The sequence below is a fragment of the Lichenostomus cassidix genome, chromosome Z, assembly GCF_008360975.1.
Source record: "Lichenostomus cassidix isolate B80296 chromosome Z, HeHo_3.0, whole genome shotgun sequence".
Classification (NCBI taxonomy): Eukaryota; Metazoa; Chordata; class Aves; order Passeriformes; family Meliphagidae; genus Lichenostomus; species Lichenostomus cassidix.
The window spans coordinates 74,163,043-74,185,451 of record NC_139511.1 but is presented as its reverse complement, the minus strand read 5'-3'; the positions used below and the strand labels follow the sequence as shown (position 1 = coordinate 74,185,451).

General features: G+C 56.0%; 1 protein-coding gene across 3 annotated transcripts in view; it reads right to left on the bottom strand.

The window, feature by feature from the left end:
- MAPK4 (mitogen-activated protein kinase 4) overlaps nucleotides 1-18,265 on the bottom strand; it is a 49,494-nt gene extending 31,229 nt beyond the window's left edge. Inside the window, exon 1 of one of the 3 annotated variants that reach the window (XM_085042062.1) lies at nucleotides 18,205-18,265. The gene's annotated coding sequence lies outside the window, so the exon portion shown is untranslated. Of the gene's footprint in view, nucleotides 1-11,968; nucleotides 12,122-17,917; nucleotides 18,111-18,204 lie in introns of those variants that run through there. The other 2 variants (XM_085042063.1, XM_085042064.1) reach the window with 2 other exon arrangements.
- Nucleotides 18,266-22,409: the final 4,144 nt, after the last annotated feature.

Genomic DNA, 22,409 nt, shown 5'->3' with positions numbered 1-22,409 from the left:
CAGCAGCTGCCTCTGCACAGGCACAGATTTTATAATTGGTACCCCTAGTGCCATAAAACACACATGAGGGAAGAACAGAGAAGTTTTCTTTTATTCTTCCATTCTTCCTCTCTCTCTCCCACACTCCTCAGCGCAAGGGAAGCATTTGCCCTGATGATGCTGCTGGGATTTGCACCAACCTTTCTGCTCCCTGCACACCTCTGAAGGCTCAGGGGGACTCAGGATGTCCTCACAGAGCTCAAGTTGCCCTCACAGAGCTCAGGGAGTCCTCACATAGGCTCTCTGCTGTCCTATCCCAGCACACCCCAGCACAAGACCCAAGGGTGACACTCAATGAGCTCCTTGTCACCAACCTTGCTCCGAGGGGCAGGGAACTCTGCAGCTGGATGAATCCATCAAAGCTCAAGGTCTGAACAGGATGTCTGCCATTAACAGGGCACCACAGGTGCTAATTAGAGTGGGATAACAGTGATCCCTTGCCTGCACATCTTGCAGATCCCACAAACCATTACCCTCACATCGGGTAGGTCTGGCAGGAGCACAACGAGATTCGTTTCTTCCTCACTTATCTTCACCCCAGCATTCCTCCCTCACAGCAAAAGCCTTCCAGACATCCTTTCTCCCTGTCCCACTGCTGCTGGGATGCCTTCAGACCTGCTAAAGACCTGCCTGTCTTCAGGAAATCTCTCCAAGCTTCAGCCACAGAGCTGGAGCTCCTGAAGCAGCGGGAAATAAGGACAAAGCTCCTGCTGCTCTTTGCTCCCACGCCAGGGACTGCTCCAAGGCTGGAATTTAATTATTCCTGACCATCAATAAACACGGCTGCTGCTGCTCAGCCCTGCAGAGCATCCCACGGAGCACCCCGGGGAGGGTGGAGATGAGGGGAGATGAAGGCAGAGCTCTGCTATGCTCTCGGCAAGCAGCCCTTCCCCTTCCCCTTTCCCTTCCCCTTCCCCTTCCCTTCCCCCTTTCCCAGCCCCAAGTCCCTGGCTCCTTGCTCCACAGCCCCTCCTCTCCCAGGAGCACCAGGGGTCTGTCACAGCTCTGTGGTGGCTCCGTGTCCTGCCCCTCCTGCCACCCTCACACCCCGCCTGTGTGGCACCCTGGGACACCAGGAGTGGCAGAGGACATCCCAGGGAAAGCACGGGGTAAGAAGCCATCCCGACAGAACCAGCCTGCCTCCCAAGACGCTGTTCAGAGAGTCATTACAGATGGAAAAGACCTCTAAGATCAACAAGTGCAAACGCTGACCAGGTGCCACCACAGCACGTCCCCAGATGCCACCTCCGCATGCCTTTAGAGCACTCCAGGCTCCCCAAACCTCGTGGGGGATTCACCAACACACTGCTCATCCTGCAGGACACTGAAGAAACGGGCTGCTCCTGCTCCACGTGTCCTCTGCCACCTCTGTGCCGGGGACACACCCAGTGTCCTGTGCCACCTCTGAGCCGGGGACACATCCAGTGTCCTGTGCCACCTCTGTGCCGGGGACACATCCAGTGTCCTGTGCCACCTCTGCGCCGGGGACACACCCAGTGTCCTCTGCCACCTCTGTGCTGGGGACACACTCAGTGTCCTGTGCCACCTCTGCGCCGGGGACACACCCAGTGTCCTCTGCCACCTCTGTGCCGGGGACACATCCAGTGTCCTCTGCCACCTCTGTGCCGGGGACACAGAGGGGACTCTGCCGGAGACTCTGCCAGCCTGCCCTGGCCCTGCAGAGGTGTCCCCAGCCTGGCACCCATGTGACACCCAGCCGCTCTGAGTGAAGCTGCTGCTGGTCCCCAGCAGCAGAATCAGAGCCTCCCACGCCAGGGCTGCTCACAGCAAAGAGCACAGATCACCAGTCGAATCAAGGAGCACACGGCAGCTTTCTGAACATGGATTCCACCCTCCCAGCCCCCCGGCGCTGCAGATCCACGGCACACAGCTGCCCTTGGTGGTCTGAGCTGCCTGTTTTCCCCAAAGCCTGTTTCTCTTGGGTATCTACACTCCCTGACAGCCTGGATCTGTACCAAAGAGCAGCCAAGCAACCTGCTTGGGAGTGGATCATAGTCCTGTTCCTCTGAAAACGCTACTGATCGAGATGTCTTTAATACAGGAACAGAGCAGAAACTCACTAACGAGAGCAGCAGATGTGCCGCCAGCTAAACCAGAAGGCATCAAGCAGCACTGTCACAGAAGGAGGTGAAATCTTCATGAGCCTGTGGGAGAAGCCAGAGGGAAAAGGCAAAACCAAAGGAAAACAGCACAAAACGACCCTGAAGTCCAGCCATGAAGAGCCATAAAACAGTTTTCACATGCAATGTAAAAGAGCAGAGCAGCATCACTCAGCACTGCAAAGCCACCTCTGCTGCCCACACCTCACTCAGGAAAACAGGAATTTTCCTCCTTAATAGTTAGGGCAATTGTGGACAGGCCAAATTACACTCAGGAAAAAAAAATAAAAAGAGAAAGAAAAATCAGACAACGCTCATTAGCTCCCAGAAAGAACAGAAAACAAAGAAGAACTTGCTGACACTCACAGGGGCTTTAAGCAGTGTGGGAAAGCCACCCATCTGTCCCTGAGCAGGCAGCTGGTCCTGGTCAATCAGCCATGGAGGGGCTGTGAGTGGCTGAGCAGAGCCCAGACGTGGGGAAAAGCCTCGTTTCCTACTGGGACCAGCGAGTGAAACCGCTCAGGGCTTGGCTGTGCTCAGCCAGACAGCAGCCAGACTGCCCTGAACAAACACGGCTGGGCCTGCGTGCCCAGTGCCAGCAGGGCTGCTCCAGCTGCCTCCCACCTGCCTGGCATGGCACTGAGCTGGGACAGCACTGCTGTACCCCCAGGGCACAGCCTGGCATGGCACTGAGCTGGGACAGCACTGCTGTACCCCCAGGGCACTGCCTGGCATGGCACTGAGCTGGGACAGCACTGCTGCACCCCCGGGGCACAGCCTGGCATGGCACTGAGCTGGGACAGCACTACTCCATCCCCGGGGCACAGCCTGGCATGGCACTGAGCTGGGACAGCACTGCTGCACCCCCAGGGCACTGCCTGGCATGGCACTGAGCTGGGACAGCACTGCTCCATTCCCAGGGCACAGCCTGGCATGGCACTGAGCTGGGACAGCACTGCTGCACCCCTGGGGCACAGCCTGGCATGGCACTGAGCTGGGACAGCACTGCTGTACCCCGGGGCACTGCCTGGGCCACACACCCCTACAGCTGCAGGGACAGGCAACAGCTCCTGTACCTGGAGCTCAGTCCCTCTCCCTGGTCAGCCCCAGTCCTGCTCTCCCTGGTCAGTCCCAGTCCCTAGTCAGTCTCACTCCCTCTCCCTGGTCAGTTCCACTCCCTGGTCAGCCCCAGTCCCAGTCCCTGGCCCATCCCCGTCCCAGTCCCTGGTCAGCCCCAGTCCCAGTCCCTGGCCCATCCCAGTCCCAGTCCCTGGTCAGCCCCACTCCCTGGCCAGTCCCAGTCCCAGTCCCTGGTCAGCCCCACTCCCTCTCCCTGGTCAGCCCCAGTCCCAGACCCAGTCCCAGTCCCTCTCCCTGGTCAGTCCCTCTCCCTGGTCAGTCCCAGTCCCAGTCCCTGTCCCAGTCCCAGTCCCAGTCCCTGGTCAGTCCCAGTCCCAGGTCAGTCCCAGTCCCGCCAGCTGTGGTTTCCATCCCACATGGGCTTTTGCTGGCTGACAACACATAGATTTAAAACCAGCAGAATTATCTCCGTTACCAAAATAAAGCAGTTCCTGGAATGGATGACTCAGAAGCCTCTCCCCTCGCCATAAATCAGAGCAGAAACATGATACCTCATTGGGGCAAATCACTTTGCCCTTTTGGTTTGGCACCTACAGTCTTGTCTTCTAGAAAAAAGAGATTTGAAATCCACTCTGAGCCGACACTCTGTCAGAGAGCTGAGCCTTTCCTCCCTGGGACGTCACAGGTCAGGGCTTTGCCTGTGTTATCACTGGAGGGGCTGGACTAAGATAAGCAAAAGCAGGATGGTTATTAAAAAAATAATTTAAAAAGAAGATACAGAAACAGCCCTAGAGGTTTTCCATTGTGTCTGAGAAGCCTGCACCAGGAATTTGCCCCAAAGGAGGTATGTGCAGCATGTGCCAGCAGGCAGAGAGATGGCAGAGCAGCTCCAACCCTCCACGGGCCCCAGGAGATAGGTATCTGTGTGAGGGAGAGCCTGATGTCCTCTCAAAACACTGCACTGGGATCTCACAAAAGTGCTTGCACAGAGCCGCTCTGTAGCCTCCCCTTTAATCCTCCTGCTCACTGACAAATCTCATCCCGTTTATTCTGGGGGCCAGGGCCGGACCGCTTGCAGATCTGCATGCTCAGCTTGGGCAAACAACGAAGACAGGCTTTATGGAGAGGAAAAAAACCTGCATTTGTCTGCACAAACCTTTTGGTGGAAGGTTTCCACCCTCAGAGCTCTCACCACAGCCCCACAGCAGCAGTCCCACAGCAGCAGCCCCACAGCAGCAGTCCCACAGCAGCAGTCCCACAGCAGCAGCCCCACAGCAGCAGTCCCACAGCAGCAGTCCCACAGCAGCAGCCCCACAGCAGCAGTCCCACAGCAGCAGCCCCACAGCAGCAGCCCCACAGCAGCAGCCCCACAGCAGCAGCCCCATGCTGCCGCAGCCCAGCCTGGCAGGACACTCTCCCACAGTGATGGGAAAGGGGCAAAGCCATGCAGAGAGGAGAGCTGGGCTGTGCCCCACCAGAAACACCCCAGTGCTGACCTCTGCTTCCTGTGACAGGGACAGGACCCAGGGAAAGGCTGGAGCTGAGCCAGGGGAAGTTCAGGTTGGATATCAGGAAAGGCTCTTTCCCCAGAGGGTGCTGGCACTGCCCAGGCTCCCCAGGGAATGGGCACAGCTGAGGCTGCCAGAGCTCCAGGGGTGTTTGGAAAACAGGCACAGGGTGGGATTGTTGGGGTGTCTGTGCAGCACCAAGAGCTGGATCAACGATCCTGTGGGTCCCTCCCAGCTCAGGATATTCTGTGATTCTGTACCCAAGGCGCACTGCAGCGAGCAGAGATGAGCTGAGCACACAGACAGCTGCACCCCACCCTGCCCAGGCACAGCAGCCAGGCCTTGAGGAGCACAGCAGCCTCTCCAGCACACTGCCCAGGAGCACAGCAGCCCCTCCAGCACACTGCCCAGGAGCACAGCAGCCTCTCCAGCACACTGCCCAGGAGCACAGCAGCCTCTCCAGCACACTGCCCAGGAGCAGAGCAGCCTCTCCAGCACACTGCCCAGGAGCACAGCAGCCTCTCCAGCACACTGCCCAGGAGCACAGCAGCCTCTCCAGCACACTGCCCAGGAGCAGAGCAGCCTCTCCAGCACACTGCCCAGGAGCACAGCAGCCTCTCCAGCACACTGCCCAGGAGCACAGCAGCCTCTCCAGCACACTGCCCAGGAGCACAGCAGCCTCTCCAGCACACTGCCCAGGCACAGCACAGCACAGCAGCCTCTCCAGCACACTGCCCAGGAGCACAGCAGCCTCTCCAGCACACTGCCCAGGCACAGCACAGCACAGCACAGCACAGCACCTCCTGTTTGCCCACTGCTCAGCCAGCCCTCGATCCAAGCACACAGAACACCAGTGAGGAACCTCTCCTGGGAGATGCCTCTCTCCAGGGAGGGCTGAAGCTGCCTTTGCAGCCCAAACTGCTCTGCTGCTCCTCCGGCCAGGCTGCCGTGGTGCCTGACTCCCACACCCATCCCAAAATCCGCATTTTCCTTGGTCTGACTCCCCTGAGAGTAGCACCATCCCACACCTGCACACAGATGCTGGACACCAGGAATCCCACACTACACATGGCTAAGCTCCCCCTCATCCACTCTGGGGAAAAAAAAAAACCCAACCAAATCTCTGCTGCTTAATGCTTCCCAGTAATTTTGGGAGACCCTGTTGCACAGCCATGGGATGCCAGCAAACAGCAAAGCTGAGACACAGTGGCAAAGATGTGCTGGCATCATCATAAACAATGCAGCACATTCTCTAGGGAACTAAAACAAAAATATTGTGAGTACTGCTCCTAAAATAGCCTGACCAAACCCAAAATGTGCTCCCAGTGACTTTTAGCCACCCACATAATAGATGAGGAGTAAAGAGCTTTGCTGGACCACTGCTAAAGCTTGCTGTCAGTATAATCACCTACTACTATAATGAGATTACATGGATTAGCTGTATTTTAAGGAAACATCAATGAACTGGACAGCCTTCCTAGGCAGGTTTTTAGAACTGCACATAATAATACCGGAAAAACCGGGAGGCTATTTTTAGAAAGCATTTCTCCAAATAACCTAGGTGGAGGGAGATCACAAGGCAGCAGCAGAGGTGTGTTAGTGCGGGCAGGAGCTGAATGAATGAGCGCTGCAGAGCAAAACACATCCATCCCTGGTTTCCCTTGGCAGAGCCGCTCAAGAAATTACTTGAGCCGGACCCAAGCTTGCATTCCTCCTTGCTGTGCTGTGAAACGACTGGAGGGCTGGAGGGGAGCAGGAGCACAGGACACGCTGTGCTGGGCGAGGACACCATGGCCAGGCTGCCCCGGGTGAATGTGCTGGGGCTGCTGCCTGCTGCCCCCAGGGAACCTGCACTCCCACCGAGCTGAGAGCCCCAAGCCCTCTCTGGCTAGTTCTCGGGAAAACGTTCCCAAAATGAGTCTGAAATTAGGCTTCACTGCCACCATGGCATCCATCACCACTGGGACCAGCTGGCACGGGATGCCAGCGCTCACCTGGAGGAACAGGTCTGCTCTGCAGTCATCACACTCGGGCTCAGGAAATCCCACACTCACCTACACACCCTCATTTTCTCCCAGCAGTCCCCAGGATTTAAGAGGAACTCTCAGACAATCTGATTTTTTCACTGCTTTTTGTCCTCAGAACTTTCTCCTACAAAATGCCCATCAACCATCCAAAACAAACTGTACATGCCATTTTCCAAAGTCCTTTTCTTTTCCAGGATGGATCCAACCTGGAAGCCTTGAGGAACTGCAGCCTGGATATTTCGCTCCCCATGTTCCATTGAGCCTTAACCCCACACCTTCTCCCTCTTGTTGTGACTCAGCCAGAGCTCGTGAATAAAACCCAATTAGGGATTAAACATCAGAGCAGCACAGCAAAAGGATGGCCCCTACCCCAGGCAGCTCACAGCCTGGGATCTTTAGCTCCCACCATGGTGAAGCGACAAAAAGAACCCATTAAAAAGTCACTTTAATTGCCTTGCCAGTGGTTTGCACAAACTCCAGCTAACGCTGGAGGTAAAAACGAATTAGAAGCCTTAAATAGAAAATTCTCTTTCATTACTCCCACTTTTACCCTTAAATTTTAATGGGGTCTTGGTGAGGGAGGAAGCACATCCAGCCAGTCCTGCAGCTCCTGTGCAACTAGGGCCAGGCTCAGTTCTGCTGGGTTTGCTCCCCCACAGGCTCCTGTGTGGGCAGCTCTGAGGTTCATATTCCTCATGCCAGGAGAGCCTTTAACAGAACAACATTTAGAGGGTGCAACCCCACAGCAGAGTCCCCCAGAGCCCTGGGAAGTTCTGCTCTGTCCCACACGTGGCTTGTGCAGCAGTCCAGAAGGTGAGGGGCTGATGTGTGTGTCCCAAACACTGACAGCTGGGCAGCCCTGGAGCCAACCAAGGATTTTTGGGAATAACAGCCAAGGGTTGTTGGTAAAAACACAGATGAGAAAGACCAGGATGTGGCTGGAGAAGAGACCATAAGGAGGAAGGGCAGCATTTTCTGGGACAAACCTCCTGGTTGTGGCTCCTGCAGAAAAGCACAACCCTGTTCAGTGCAGGTGTAGGGAGGAGGCTGAGAAGGACCACAGACTGTAGGGAGGAACAAGACTATCCAAGACCCCAAAGCCTCCAACCCATTTCCAGAAAGGTCTGAAAGAACCAACTGTGCATGAGAACTGATTTGCACAAGAAGTGAGAAACTTCTCTCCAGGGAGGGGAAGACTGAAGAGGTGCCCCACAAAGGTGCCCCACAAAGCCCAGGGCCTCAGGAATATGGACATCCCATCAGCTGGATCGACACTTTCTTTATCAGGACTGGTCATCTCTCTCTTCCTTCCTTCCTTCCTTTCTTTCTCCCCCTTCTTTGATCCAATTCTCTCTCTGTCTCCTCTCTTTCTCCCTTTTCACCACACCCCTTTATCCAAACCCCATTGTGACAAACACACCGATTTCCCTGCCAAGTGTGTAATTTACTAACAAAACTTTGAGAGCTTTTGTTGCTCCTTTCAGCCTAGGAGTCCTGGGTGTTCTCTCCTCCCTCGCGGTGGGACAGCACAGCCAGCACGCTGTGTCCAAGCTGGTCACGGCTCAGGAGGAGAAGTGCTCCACCACCACACTTCTGGTGAAGGAAAAGCCACAAGCAGGAGGTGAGCAGAGGTCTCAGAGCCCAAAGGGCCTCTCAGGATCACAGCAGAGCCCTGCCCACCCCTGCTGCACAAGGATCATCTGAATCCAGCCCTGGGTGCTCACAAGGGAGGAGGGAGTGGGACAGCAGCTCCACAGCAAACCTGGGAGCTTGCTCGTGCTTTGGGCTGGTTTGCTCTGTTTCCAAACCTGATGGTTTAAATGCAGGCTCAGAGCACTGAGAGCAATGCAGTCGATGCCCTCTGCACCAGCCTGGGCTCTAGACACCCAGCGCCCACATTTATCCAGCTAAATATTGCTCTGAAACAGCCCTTCTGCCCTGCCCAGGGCTGTGACAGAGCCATCAGGATGGAGCAGTTTCACAGCCTTAATCCCTTCCTTCACTTTTGGCTCCAGTGGGCAGCAGGATGACCATTTTGCAAAAGGAATCATGCCAAGGAAACCTGGCTGAGCCGTTTGGTTTGCAAGACTCAAATCCCAGAGATTCACTTTTTTCCCTCCCCTTTCAATCTCTGTTGCTCAAAAATTCTCATGTTTCCAAAGCATTTTGCAGCTCTTACAGCACTTTGCTGGGATAAAGAAAGGCTGACACACATACTACGGCAATAAAGATTATTTTTGCTGTCTGACTAGCAGCAGACACGTGAGATTTATTCAGATAAAGGAGGTCAGAGTCGGAAATGAGCTTAGATTCCAGGCTGTGAGTCCAAACCACGGGGAGATTTGGCGTCTCCGCGGGGGACAGGCGCCCTGCATGCCCAGCAGGGAGTGTCCCGTGTCAGCATCACCCCGCAGCCTCCCGGGCTCTGCAGGGCTGCCTGACCCTCCGGCTGATGGGGCAGAGAGATGGGTGAGATGAGCCCAGACACCAACCCGAGATGCTCCACAGGGAACAACGAGCTCTCCAAACTTTGCCCTGGCGTTTTCCCCCTGCCTGCTCAGCCACGGCATTAATCCCACAACCGCTCCCGGGATCTGCTGAAACACACAACATTCTCATCTACTCAAAAGATCTTGCAAGTATTATAATCGGAATTTCCTCGCAGCTACTTCTCTTTTTCCTCAGTACGCCCTGCGTTTGAAGCAGACAGCAATTAGCTTTCCAGCTCAGAGATATGTGATTTTTTTTTATCCTAACACCCATCTTTAACAGAAGAGATCGGGGCTCTCCTAATGATTCAAAGACACAAAGACTCTAAAAGCCTTTCCCGACAGCAGATTTGCCTCCGTGCTCTCCAAACACACGAGATAAGGAGTCTCTCCAAGCGCTGTGCTGCAGCTCCAGCCCTGCCTGTGCCGGCACAGCTCACCCCGCTCGGCACAGCTCCCCGCAGCACTCTCCCCGCGCTGATCGCTCGGTATTTACCGAAACCCGCCGGGGTGTCCCCGCCCGGGTGCCTCCGCAGGGATTTGGGGTGCAGGTGAGGCCACCTCGCCACCCTGGGCAGCTTTCTGTCCTTTTCGGGGCGCAGGACGAGCCCGCAGGACAGCACCTGCCCGACCACGAGAGCAGGTCAGGCGCGGAATGTGAGGCCAGTCCAAAGTCAGTCACATCAAACAATGGCATTTTTTGGCAAACCTTAACCCGCCTAGATGCCCTTTGAGATTCCCTGCCCCCTTCTCAAGCAGAAGGGAGATGACTCAGAGATGGCACACATCTCCATCCCTGCACAGCCACCGTTTGCGACTCCAGCTTTGTTTTCCTGAAGGAGTCTCGTCGAACTTCACATTTCTACCAAAGAGCCCAAAACTGATGTCAGGTGTGGAGTGAGCACAGGCGGGAAAAAAAGAGAAACCTCAATTTTGCACTAAAATGAGCTCACTGAAGTTTAGCAAATGGTGGCACAGGCCTGAAGGAGAGTGGAACACATCCCAGCTCCTGCTGCTAGCACAGCTGGACGCACATCTGGCCCAGCCCTGCAGCATCCCTACCAACTGAGCAGAAACTCCGGGAGCTGCAAGATCCCTCTCCATCCCACAAACATTGCTGCTTCACAAGAGCTCTTTTCTTGGCTCCCCCAGGAGCAGCTCCATTCCTGCTCCCTTAGCAAGAGGAAAGGTCTTGCCTGCTTCCACAGGAACAGCAGTGCACTCCATCCCTACAGCCTTTCTAAAAGCACATCATTATTTCTGATTTATGGCAGTTCTGCACTGGTGGCCAAGCTCAGCCTGGGAGATTATGTGGAAAGAAACTACGCCTGGCCTGCTTATTTCAAGCTCTGGATAAAGTCTCTCTCAAGTTGATATAACCTCACATTAAAAAATATAAACAAACTAACAAAAAACTACGGAGAAAGCATGATTCCCAGAGAGCAAAAAACTGCAATTCTTGGAAGAAATTGCCTGAAATACTCTCCTGAGCAGAGGTGCCTGAAAACAGGTCAAATTCACTGCTTGTAAGTGAGATGCAAACCAGGGACAGTCCCAGAATGGCTAAGGGTGGAAGGGACATCAAAGCTCATCCAGTTCCACCCCCTGCCATGGGCAGGGACACCTTCCACTATCCCAGGTTGCTCCAAGCCCTGTCCAGCCTGGCCTGGGACACTGCCAGGGATCCAGGAACAGCCACAGCTTCTCTGGGCACCCTGTGCCAGGGCCTCACCACCCTCACAGCCAGCAATTCCTTCCCAAGATCCCATCTCTCCCTGCCCTCTGGCACTGGGAAGCCATTCCCTGTGTCCTGTCCCTCCATGCCTTGTCCCCAGTCCCTCTGCAGCTCTCCTGGAGCCCCTTTAGGCCCTGGCAGGAGCTCTGAGCTCTCCCTGGAGCTTCTCTTGTCCAGCTGAATACCCTCAGCTCTCCCAGCCTGTCCTCTGACAATTTCTGGGGCTCTCCTCTGACAGAGCATCCACTCCTGTCCAGGCCTGAGGAGCTCCAGCACACCCACGATGTGATGAAGCTCTGTGGCCCCAGGAGCACAGCTCTGACCCACAGCCCCATCCCTGCAGCCCCTTCCCCACCTGCCCATCCCAACACCATTCCCTGGATGCAATGTGGGCATTACAGCCACAGCAACCCTGAAACACCACCAGGAGCAAACCAACCTCACTGGACACCCGTGGGCAGTGGGGAGAAGAGCCCAGCCCCAACACTTCAAGCTGCAATACCGATAGAAATGCGAAGATAACTTCTTTTTTTCCCTTGTCCCATTCTCCTTGATCTCATTTTAATTGGAACCGGTCCCAGCTGGATCAGATGCCGAGAAGTCCAGCACCTACCCTCTATCCTTGAAGTCATTTTAAGCCAGGACCTATTTCCACATTCGCATTTCCAGCCCTGCCCCCTCGCAGCAGGCAAAGGGCTTAATTTACGTCTAATTTACCTTTACCCAAAGGCACTTTGTGATGGTTCAGAACTTTCCGTGTTTCCCAGGACGGGGCAGGGGCAGTTAATGGAGCACAGAGCCCCGGCCAGGGGCTGGGCACAGCTGGTGCCACGGCGGCAGGCAGGGGGTGATCTCCCCCCTGGCTGCCAACCCGCCCTGCCTCCTCTCCTCCATCCAGCTCCAGGCCTGGAGCATCCCCCGCTCCCTTCGGAGGCACCCAAGGGAGGGACAGGGAAAGGGGCACACCTACCCAAAAGCTCAGCCTGCACAGCTCACTGCTGCATTCCGCCAGCCCCATTTCACTCACACACAGGAACAAGCCTCGCTCAGGGCCTGGAGGTGACCTGCAGGGTTTCCTTTGGGAAGGGATTTCAGGAGAAGAGCTCAGGAAGCCTCCAGCTGGAAGCAGCCTACACTCCAAAACATGCAATTTGATTGGCCTCTTATCTTAGTTTACATAGCTAATTGTCGCAGGTGTATCAGTTACCATGAAATTAATCCTGTTGTAAAACCAGGTGTAGCCAAGAATTAAATTGTGCAAACATTGTGAGCAGCTGGGACAGATGGACACCAACAGCAACCAGCACGGGGGGATTGTTTGCTGTTCCCCGAATTCAGAGGGGTCATAACGTGATGCTGAGACACGGGTGAAGCCCTTTGCTGGGGGATCACAGGGCGTCGCAGTGTGCCATCCTCACCCGGGAGCACAGCCAGGGCTCGGGGCACAGGAGGGAAATGTTTACAGGCAGCAGGTCAGGGCAGGTGAGGCGAGGCAGGCTCTGGGTGCGAGGCTGGGGACACCGGGGCAGGGTGAGTGTCCCGGGAGGTGACAGCTCGCCCCGGGAGCGCAGGGACCCGCGGTGGGCACACACCCAGCGCTGCCGGGGCACAGCTCCCTGCCCAGCTCCTGCTCCCTCCCTGCTGCCGGGAACGCCCCGAGAGAAGGGAAGAGCCGGCGGCTCCCGGCTCCGCAGCGGCGTGGGCTGGCCAGCTTCCTACGGAGATGAATGTTGTGTATAATATAGAAACTGAGCTGCCTGTTCCAAGCACAACCACGCCGGCTGCTTTTTAAAGACAGCCTCGGCTCGGGTGGAGGAACAGGCAGCCTTCATTCCCCACACAGCCTCCAAGCCAGGGCAAGCTTTCCGTAGGGAGATTTGGGAGCTCGTCCCGCTCCTGATGCAGCTCTGGGGACAGCGAGCGATGGCAAGGTCACCCTGGCACCTTTCAGCCGGGCTGAAATCGGCTCCTGTAAATCCTCACATGCAATCCTACCCGGAAAGCCCTCGAAGCAGATCACTGTTTAATCTCAGCCTGGCACTGGTCAGTGGTCAGGGGCAGCACTCGGTGGCTGCCCGGTGCCAAGCCTGGGCTGCACCAGTGGCAGCACACCTGCTGGTCAGCTCTGAGGGGTGCTGTGGTCACTCGAGAGAGCAGGACGAGGACATCGAGGCACAAAACAAGAGTTCAGCGTGCCAAAATAATTCAGCCACGTGGAGTATGTGGTTTCCTTCCGCAGTGGTGTCAAAAACACCCAAAGACCATAAGCACCGAATTTCACTCTTTTATGGATGCAAGAAGGATGTCTCACCACCATCCACCAAATCCACACACCGGGGGGCAAATAAAAACACACAATGCAAACAGCTCTTGAATAACCGATACCAAACCCAGGCAGCACACAAATCTTTCGGCTGAGAAGTCGCTGCTGGCGCACGGAACAGGTCACGTTTCAGCGTTAATTGTCCGTGGAGTGCCAGCAGGTCTGCGTGACAAGGATGAGGCCAACGTGAACTGCCATGTCTGATGCAAGTCTTCTTCTATTATGGTTTCTTTCTGTTCCTCTGCTACTCACAGGAACGACGAGCCCAAAATAACGGCAGCAGTGTATGACTTTAAAAGGGCAAATTTTAACAAGCCCTGAGCAGTCGTTGGCATCACTGAGAGCAAAGGACTGACTTCAAGCTTATACCGAAGACCCCAAAAGTCACAAACCCGGAAAAGCAGCAGGATTTAAATAATGAAAAAGCCATTCTGGCAAAAATGAGATGTGGAAAATGCATGGAAACATCATCTAGACACAGAAAAGGAGAGAGAAATGGCACTGAAAAAGAAACGTCCAGTATAGGTGACTGATGGGGACCTCTAAAGGAATCCATTAAATCTGTACACCCAACAGAATTAATTGAAAAATAAGGCACTTTTTAAGCATGCTAGGAATAGAGAATTAGATAGCTGCCAGATTCACTACTAGGTACCATCAGTAAAACTGGATGCAGGCACTGTGCTGAGGTGGGATCAAACAGGTACCAGAGAGGGCAGAGAAACCCACAGATTAACCACGTGCACCCCACGGCGCAAATCCAGGGATCTTCCCACCAACCTCCTGTGCAGCCTGCCTTAAAACCCCTAAATGACCCCTTAAAGCCCCTTAATGGCAGAAATTTCAGTATTGCCAGACGTCTGCCAAAATAAAGTGTTTTCAGACTGACTGGTGAAACTCGGAAACTTTGTGTAGTCATGGTATTTAGGTAAAAGGCAGGAGCAGCAGGCAACCCGGGGTCAGCTCCAGCTAGAACAGCAGGACAGAAATTTCAGGTAAATACACGAACTGGAGACTAAAAATACAATTCCAATCAGCCAGCTGAGTTTCCTGGAATTAGATCCATTTAAAAGACTTATTATCTACCTGAAGACATTATTGTTGCCTCGACACAGTGTTTGCCCACATTTCTCCAGAGCACATAATATTCCGGGGATGAATCTCACAGCAGGTGTACCCAGCTCCACACACATCAGGTGTGAGCGAGGGGAAACAACATCCCAACACCTTCTTTGGGGTTTTTGTCACTGCCCAGTCTCATCTGTGATCCCTCCTGGGGGATTGTGTTAACTGTAAATCTGTAACACAAAACCCCACAGTAACTCGTGAAGGGTTGGTCGATGACCCAAATTGCCTCAGCAAGGCCACAGTCCAACAGACCATGTTTTTGTGTTGCAGGGTAACACACGAGGCCAGGAAAGAGACCTCTGCCAGAGCCAGAGAAGAGTCTGGGATGAGCAGCCGGCATCCCCTGCGTAAGACATCACAGCAAAGCCAAAGGTGGGCGTTGAAGGTGCAGCCATAAGAAGTCAAAAAGCGAGCTCACACCAATGGCTGCACCCAGATGGACACCTGGGCAACACGGCCACACCAGGGACATCCCAGAAAAACCGCACAAGGAGGAGCAGGAACCTCAGTGTGCGGTGACAGCACCTAAAGCTCCTGAGGAGGTGACCCGGCCACTGCGGGCAAGGAGCAGCGAGTGACGAGTCACCTCTGTGACAAGGACACAACAACATCCCCCCTTTGCAAGTCAAAACGAGGTAAGTTCAACCTTGAAATGAGATAGCATCTCTCCAGAGTGAGAGCAATTAAATGTTGGCACGAGGTACGGAGGAAGGGGGCGGGGGGACTCACCATTGCTCAGAGCCATTAACACAAAATTAACAGGCTGTTTTTTTAACCCAGGCTTCTGTGTCTGCAAGGAGGATGAGCTGCAAATGCTTCCCTGCAGTTGCATTTCTGCAACACCTCCCACCTGGGGGGGTGGAAACTTTCAGAAGCATTTTTTACGCTTCAGAAGAGTCCTCAGTGGTAGGAGAACAGCAGGGTCATGCTAAAAAAAGGAAAGATCAAGGCGAAAAGTCTCAAAACCAAGCTTTGCAAGCGCCGGGTGAGATTCATCTCACTTAAATTTAGACCTCTCAAGCTCAGATATCGAAATCAGAACCAGCGCCCTGAAAGGCGTTTGCCTGGCCTGCGTATGAGGCTTTCCAGAGAGTGAGACAAACCCCATTTGGAGGGGCCTGTCCCCCCGTGTGGTGGGGGGCAGTGCAGAACAGAGGCTTTCAGATGCCCAGGCAGGGGCAAACAAACAGCATCCACTAAAGCTGCAACTGCAGGCGAGTTGGCTCACGCGTCCTGCAAAACTGAGAGGTGATTTCAGCCCGTAAAGCCAGTTCTGGAGATGTTGCCTTGCAGCCCAGCGCCCAGGGCTGGGAGCAGGGTGAGGAGCTAGCCCAGCTCCTGCAGGCAGGGCTTCATGTCTCGGTTCAAGGAATAGAGAAGAGACAAACTCGACCCTCTGCATTGAACATTTAACCTGGAGAGCTTGCGTTGGCTGAGATGTTCCCAGATCGATGTCATTCTTTCTGAACACAGGTTATCTGAGTGGGATTTCAGATTTTATCAGTCCTTACTCACAGGCTGGGCTCGGCTGCAGGAGGGAAAGGACTGCAATGAATCAGTCATAGACTCGTTTAGGTTGGAAAAGCCCTTCAAGATCAGCGTGTCCAACCATCAGCCCTGCACGGATAAACCCACAGCTAACACGTATCTCTAAGTGAGCCAACTCCTCGCTGCTTTGGCTCTCCCAAACACAAGGGAACCGATGGAACATGGATTATCGTGTCCCCTTACTGTCTTCTCTTCACAGGGATGGGGAATGCTGATGCTCACCTGCTGGGTTCAAGATTTATCCTCAAAATGCTAAGTTCAACACTAGCCCTTATTCCTGCAATATCCTCATTACAGTCCTGACCTCCCTTTCCCTGCAATCCTTCGCCCACACACCTCCACGGGGCTTCTCACCTTCACCCTGATGGACACCTGTCCAGCCAAAACAAGGACAGTGCACTGCAGGTCTAAGCTGCAACCTGATGGTGTCTGAGGGGGTGAAAAAGATGTCACTGTCCCCAGGCCTCGTTCTACAGGAGGCTGGGATCCTGCTGCAGACCAGGAGAGGGGAAAGCACTCTGGTATCCTGGGAAGTTCCCAGCGCCAGATAGGATTAGTTGTGTCTGATTAACTGTGAGGAGGAAGCAGCCAGAGCTGAATGCAGAGTCTGAGACCCCCCTCGGCACCAGCCAAGCTTTGTGTGTCCACTACTGAGCAGCTGCTGGGGCAGGAGAAACCCTGGACACTGCACATCCCCTCCTCTGGCTGTGACAGCCCCCGAGCACACAGCCCACACAGGCACAGGTACCCAAACACCTCCAGCCCCCAGGAAAGGCTGAGTTCTGCATGCACACCAGAGTCTGGGGATCCTCTCCCCCAGACAGCCGCACACCTCGGGGCTGGAGGGTTCCTCTGGGCAGCCAGGTGGGGACAGCTCATCAGAGCCACTGCCACACCAGCGCTGGGTTTTCCTCCCCTCTCAGGTACTCACACCACAGCAGCTCGGGATGAATGTCCCCAGCCAAACACACCTTCCCCACATGCCAGGCACACGGTGCCATTAAAGCCTGGACTGTCACCACCTGCCACCTCCACACGAGGGTCTGGCTGAGGTGAGAGGAAATAAATCTGACCGAATGCAAACGCAGCCTGCCTTGGAGCAGGAGAGAGGGAAACAATTTTCTCTCTCTGGACACAGGGAAGGGTCCGGGGAGCCGCCAGGCACGCTGACACCAGGTTTGCCTGCGCAAACCCACGGGTCTGTGTGTAGGGACACATAGAGTGTCTGGGGACACACACAGGACCTAGACACCGCTGGGGCACGTATGGACACATAGGGACCCATAGATCCACAGGGGATGCATAGACCAATGGGGCACATACAGACCAACAGGGCACACAGAGACAAATAGATCACCCGACGCACTCAGGGGTGCGTATGGACTCGAAGGGCAGATACAGATCCAGAGGGGACCTATAGGCACATCGAGCACGTATGGACTGGCAGGACACGTATGGACACAGAGGGTACGTGTGGACAAATAGGGCGCCTACAGACACACAGAGCCCGCACGGACCCGCGGGGCACGGACAGACAGACAGACAGGGCACCTACAGACACACACAGCCCGTACGGAGCCGCGGAGCACGGACAGACAGACAGACAGGGCACCTACAGACACATACAGCCCGTACGGAGCCGCGGAGCACGGACAGACAGACAGGGGCACACACAGTGCCGCGGGGCACGGACAGACGGACAGGGCACACACGGGCACATACAGAGCCGCGGGACACGGACAGACAGACAAGGCACCTACAGACACACACAGCCCGTAGGGAGCCGCGGGGCACGGACAGACAGACAGGGCATACATGGGCACATACAGCACGTACAGAGCGGCGGGGCACGGACAGACAGACAGGGCACACACAGGCACGCAGAGCCCGAAGAAACCCACAGGGCACACAAAGACCCACCGAGCCCGTGTAAAACCGCGGAGGAGAAGCAATGCCGCTGTCTCCGCTCGCCCTCGCAGGCGGCGAGCCGGCGCTCTCACGGGTCTGAGTCCCTCCGCTCCGGGGAAGGGGTCCGGGCACGGGAAGGACGAGCGGCACCGCACCGGCTCCGCTCCCAGGACGCTCCCGCGGGCGGTCCCGCACGGGCACCGAGCCGCTCCCGCCCCCGCGCCGCTCCTCCCGCCCGCCCTCGCTCAGCGGCAGCGCCCGGCGGGGCTCGGGGGCAGCACCGGGGCCGCCGCACTCACCGGGGCCGCCGCGCTCGGCTCCGCCATGGCCCGGCCGGCACCGGCACCGCGCCCGCCCCGCCTGACGTCACCCCCGGCCCCCGCCGCGCCGGCACCTGCGGGGGGCGGGGCTGGCAGCCGCCAACCCCCCATCCCCGGGGGGACCACCGGGGGTCCGGGCATCCCTCGCCATCCCCGGGAAAAGCCGCCGGAGAGGTCGGCTCTGCCCTCTCCATTCGCGGGAGGAGCCGCCCGGGGGTCCCCTCCTCCCTCTCCATCCCTGGGAAAAGCCTCCCAGGAATGGGGTTCCCCCCACCCATTCCCGGGAGGAGCCGCCCCAAGGTCTGGTCATCCCTCGCCATCCCCGGGAAAAGCCGCCGGAAGGGTGCGAGTCCCTCTCGCCATCCCCGGGAGGAACCACGCAGGGGTCCGGTCATCCCACGCCATCCCCAGGGAAAGCCGCCCCAGACGTCCGGTCCCTCCGCTTCCCGCTCCCCACCCCCGGGAAAAGCCGCCCTAGGGGTGCGGACCCCACTCGCCATCCCCGGGAGGCATGGCGCGGAGAGGTCCGGACCCCTCTCGCCATCGCCGGGGGGAGCCGCGGGAGGCGATCAGTCCCTCCGCTCCCCCCTCGCCATGCCCGGGAGGAGCCCGACGGGTGCGATCATCCCTCGCCATCCCCGGGAGGTGCCCGACGGGTCCGACCATCCCTCGCCATCCCCGGGAGGTGCCCGACGGGTCCGACCATCCCTCGCCATCCCCGGGAGGAGCCGCCCCAGGGGATCCGCTCCCTCCTTCCCGTTCTCCGGAGGAGCCGCCCCAGCGGATCTGTTTCCCCTCTTCTGCCACAGCCCCTGTGAGGAGCCGAGGCAGGGGAACCCCACCTGGCCCCCACCTCGGGGCATCCCTCACAGCGGAAGGTGCTGAGCACTCAGACCCTCCTGGTTGAGCTTTCTGCCCTCTCCCCTGCCCGTACCCAACGTGTATTTGCTCATCAGCTTTAACCTGTGGGTTTCCGGCTCTGCACCAAGCCATTGTCCCTGCAGGACCATTCTGGGGCCCACTTTGGCTCCTGGAACTCTGCGGTGTCGTCGTGTCCATGCGCTCCTGAGCTGTTCCCAGCGGAGGAGGTGTGATGGATCACAGGTGAGGCAGCTGAGCTATTGCTACCTGCGAGTGGCTTCGCCCACTGAGCAGCCTCAAAGGAAAAAAATTCACCATACGCTGTATTTACAGTGTGAAAGAACAATTAAAGGAAGCTGCTTCAACAGTCTAAGTGGAGGAAGCGCTCTAGCTCAATAGTTATTGATCCCCTCCAGACAGGCATGCTGCTTTGTGGGAGCTGAAGGAGCCTTGCCTGATGCAAGGGAAGTGGTGAGAAAAAATAGAAAATAGTCAGGTAAATTAAAACTCCCAGGGAATTACATGGGAGGAAATGAAGGTGTATAAGCAATTTTTGGTGGCACAGTAATCTGTAACTCCACTGTTTGGCTGTCTAGGATTAAAATGAATGTTTCCATCTGGTTATCCCGTGAGCAGGAAGATATTTAATAGGTGCTTGTGCCTGTGGATGGAAGGGTGGAAAGAGAGCAGAAAGAAGAATAGGAGCATTAGCAGTTACTGTTAAAACCTCCCAGCCAAACTGGCTCCATGTGCTCTCTGTGCAAAGTGTGGAAGTTATTCCCCTGATTTGTCCCCAGGTGACAAACACCCAGCCAGGGAAAATTAAGGCCATCCTGGGGCTCTCCTGGCAGGAGCTCAGTGATGGAAAACGGGGTGTTTGGGCAGAGGTGTTCTCAAAGGGGACTGTTGTCCTGCAGTGTGCTCCAGGGTGTCATTGCAGTGACACACACGGTGACACACCTGGCTCCAGCTCCCTGATCCTGGTCTGGTGTCCAGCTGTCCACCACTGGAGTGGCCAGCAAAATGCAAAGTGTGAATAGAAAGTAGCTGCCCATGAAAGCTGCAGGGTGAGGCCGAGGCACACAAACCCCACACAAACCCACAGCACTCTGTGCCTGTGCTGGCTGGACTGAGGTGGGGGTTTGGGGGCTCTCCTTCCACAGCTCCAGCCCTTTGGTTTGTGGCACTGCCAGGGCTGCTCTCTTTGAACAGGTAGGCCAGGGATTTCTGCAGCGAGGCCAGAGGAGGTCACCAAGATGATCAGAGCACTTCTCCCACGAGGAAAGGCTGAGACAATTGGGATTGTTCAGCCTGGAGGAAAGAAGATGTGGGGTGACCTAACTGTGGCCTTTCAGGACCTGAAGGGTTTCCAAGGGATGGAGGGACAGGACAAGGGGAATGGGTTCACATTGAAAGAGGGCAGAGTTAGATGGGATCTTGGGAAGGAATTGCTGTCTGTGAGGGTGGTGAGGCCCTGGCACAGGGTGCCCAGAGAAGCTGTGGCTGCCCCTGGATCCCTGGCAGTGTCCAAGGCCAGGCTGGACAGGGCTTGGAGCAGCCTGGGACAGTGGAAGGTGTCCCTGCCATGGCAGGGGGTGGAAAAAGATGGTTTTCGAGTTGCCTTCTAACCCAAACCATTCCACAACTCTACAATTCCCTCTTCCAATTAGCAATAATAGCACAGAAACACATTTATATTTTCTTTTCAAGAGTGGGCACTCGTTTGGTTGGTAGGAGCTTGGTTTGGGTGAAGAGACTGAATATTTATTACCAGAGCTGCAGGAAACCAGGGCAGCACCTCGCAGGACCTTGGCAGCTGTCCCCGGGCGCCCTGAACAACAAACCCTGGCAGTGCCCCGGGCTCTCACACCAGCCTGGCAACAGCGAGGCAGCTTGGCAGGATCAGTCCCAGCCCTGCCGGACAAAGGGGCTCTGTGCAGAGCTGTGATTAACTCCGGGCCGCTCAGTCAGCCCCTCGTGGCCGCGGAGCATCCTGGCCATGCTGTGCCACCGGCTGCAGGCTCTGTCACCTGGGCTGCTCCTCTCGGGAGGCAGGAGCCGCTGCTGCCCGGCCTCAAGTGGGTGCCAGGGCAAGCGTTTCCAGGCAGGATGGAGCTAGACAGCATGACAGCACGATAAACAACTTAATTAACCACCGTGGAGCCTGACTAGATAATCACGGCCCCTGACTAGATAATCTGTGCTGCATCCTCAAGCACGAGGGATTGTGTCTCTTTTCAAGCAGGGGGAAGCAAAGCTCTCAGAAAGCTGGCTGAGTGTTTACATCAATTTCCTGGTGATTGGTGAGGAGGGACCTGGCACACTCCATCAAAGCCGGCAGTGCTGGTGCCTGAGGTCTGTGTCAGAAGCAGGAGCTGTAACCATCTCTTTTTCTCACCCTGGCACAGCGTGGTTTTTAATCCAGGCTCTTTCCCTCCCCTGTGTCAGACAGCCACAAGCACAGGTAGGGCGGGAAGGTGTGGTGTTAGCCCTGCCTTGCCAGGCTATCGGATGCCTGCAGGGTCAGGGAGCTTCTTTCCACTACATCCATTTCTAACACTTATTTTCATTGACACAGAGAGCATTTTGGTCACCTTATCACAGCACATGATGCCTGAGATTCACCCCTCTCACAGGCAGAGAAGCCAAAACCTACAGGGGTGACATTCAGACTGTTCTGTGGGGCTCCTGCCTGCCCAGGGGTGACATTCAGAGTGTTCTGTGGGGCTCCTGCCCTGCTTAGGGATGACATTCAGACTGTTCTGTGGGGCTCCTGCCTGCCCAGGGGTGACATTCAGACTGTTCTGTGGGGCTCCTGCCCTGCCTAGGGGTGACATTCAGACTGTTCTGTGGGGCTCCTGCCTGCCCAGGGGTGACATTCAGAGTGTTCTGTGGGGCTCCTGCCCTGCTTAGGGATGACATTCAGACTGTTCTGTGGGGCTCCTGCCTGCCCAGGGGTGACATTCAGACTGTTCTGTGGGGCTCCTGCCCTGCCTAGGGGTGACATTCAGAGTGTTCTGTGGGGCTCCTGCCCTGCTTAGGGGTGACATTCAGAGTGTTCTGTGGGGCTCCTGCCTGCCTAGGGGTGACATTCAGAGTGTTCTGTGGGGCTCCTGCCTGCCCAGGGGTGACATTCAGAGTGTTCTGTGGGGCTCCTGCCCTGCTTAGGGATGACATTCAGAGTGTTCTGTGGGGCTCCTGCCTGCCCAGGGGTGGAACTCATCATGTTTGTGGAAAGGCTGTTATTCTCACTGCAAAATGTTTGTCTTACATCATAACACTCTGTCTCCCATTACAGGATGTATTCCACATCGTTTGGGGGT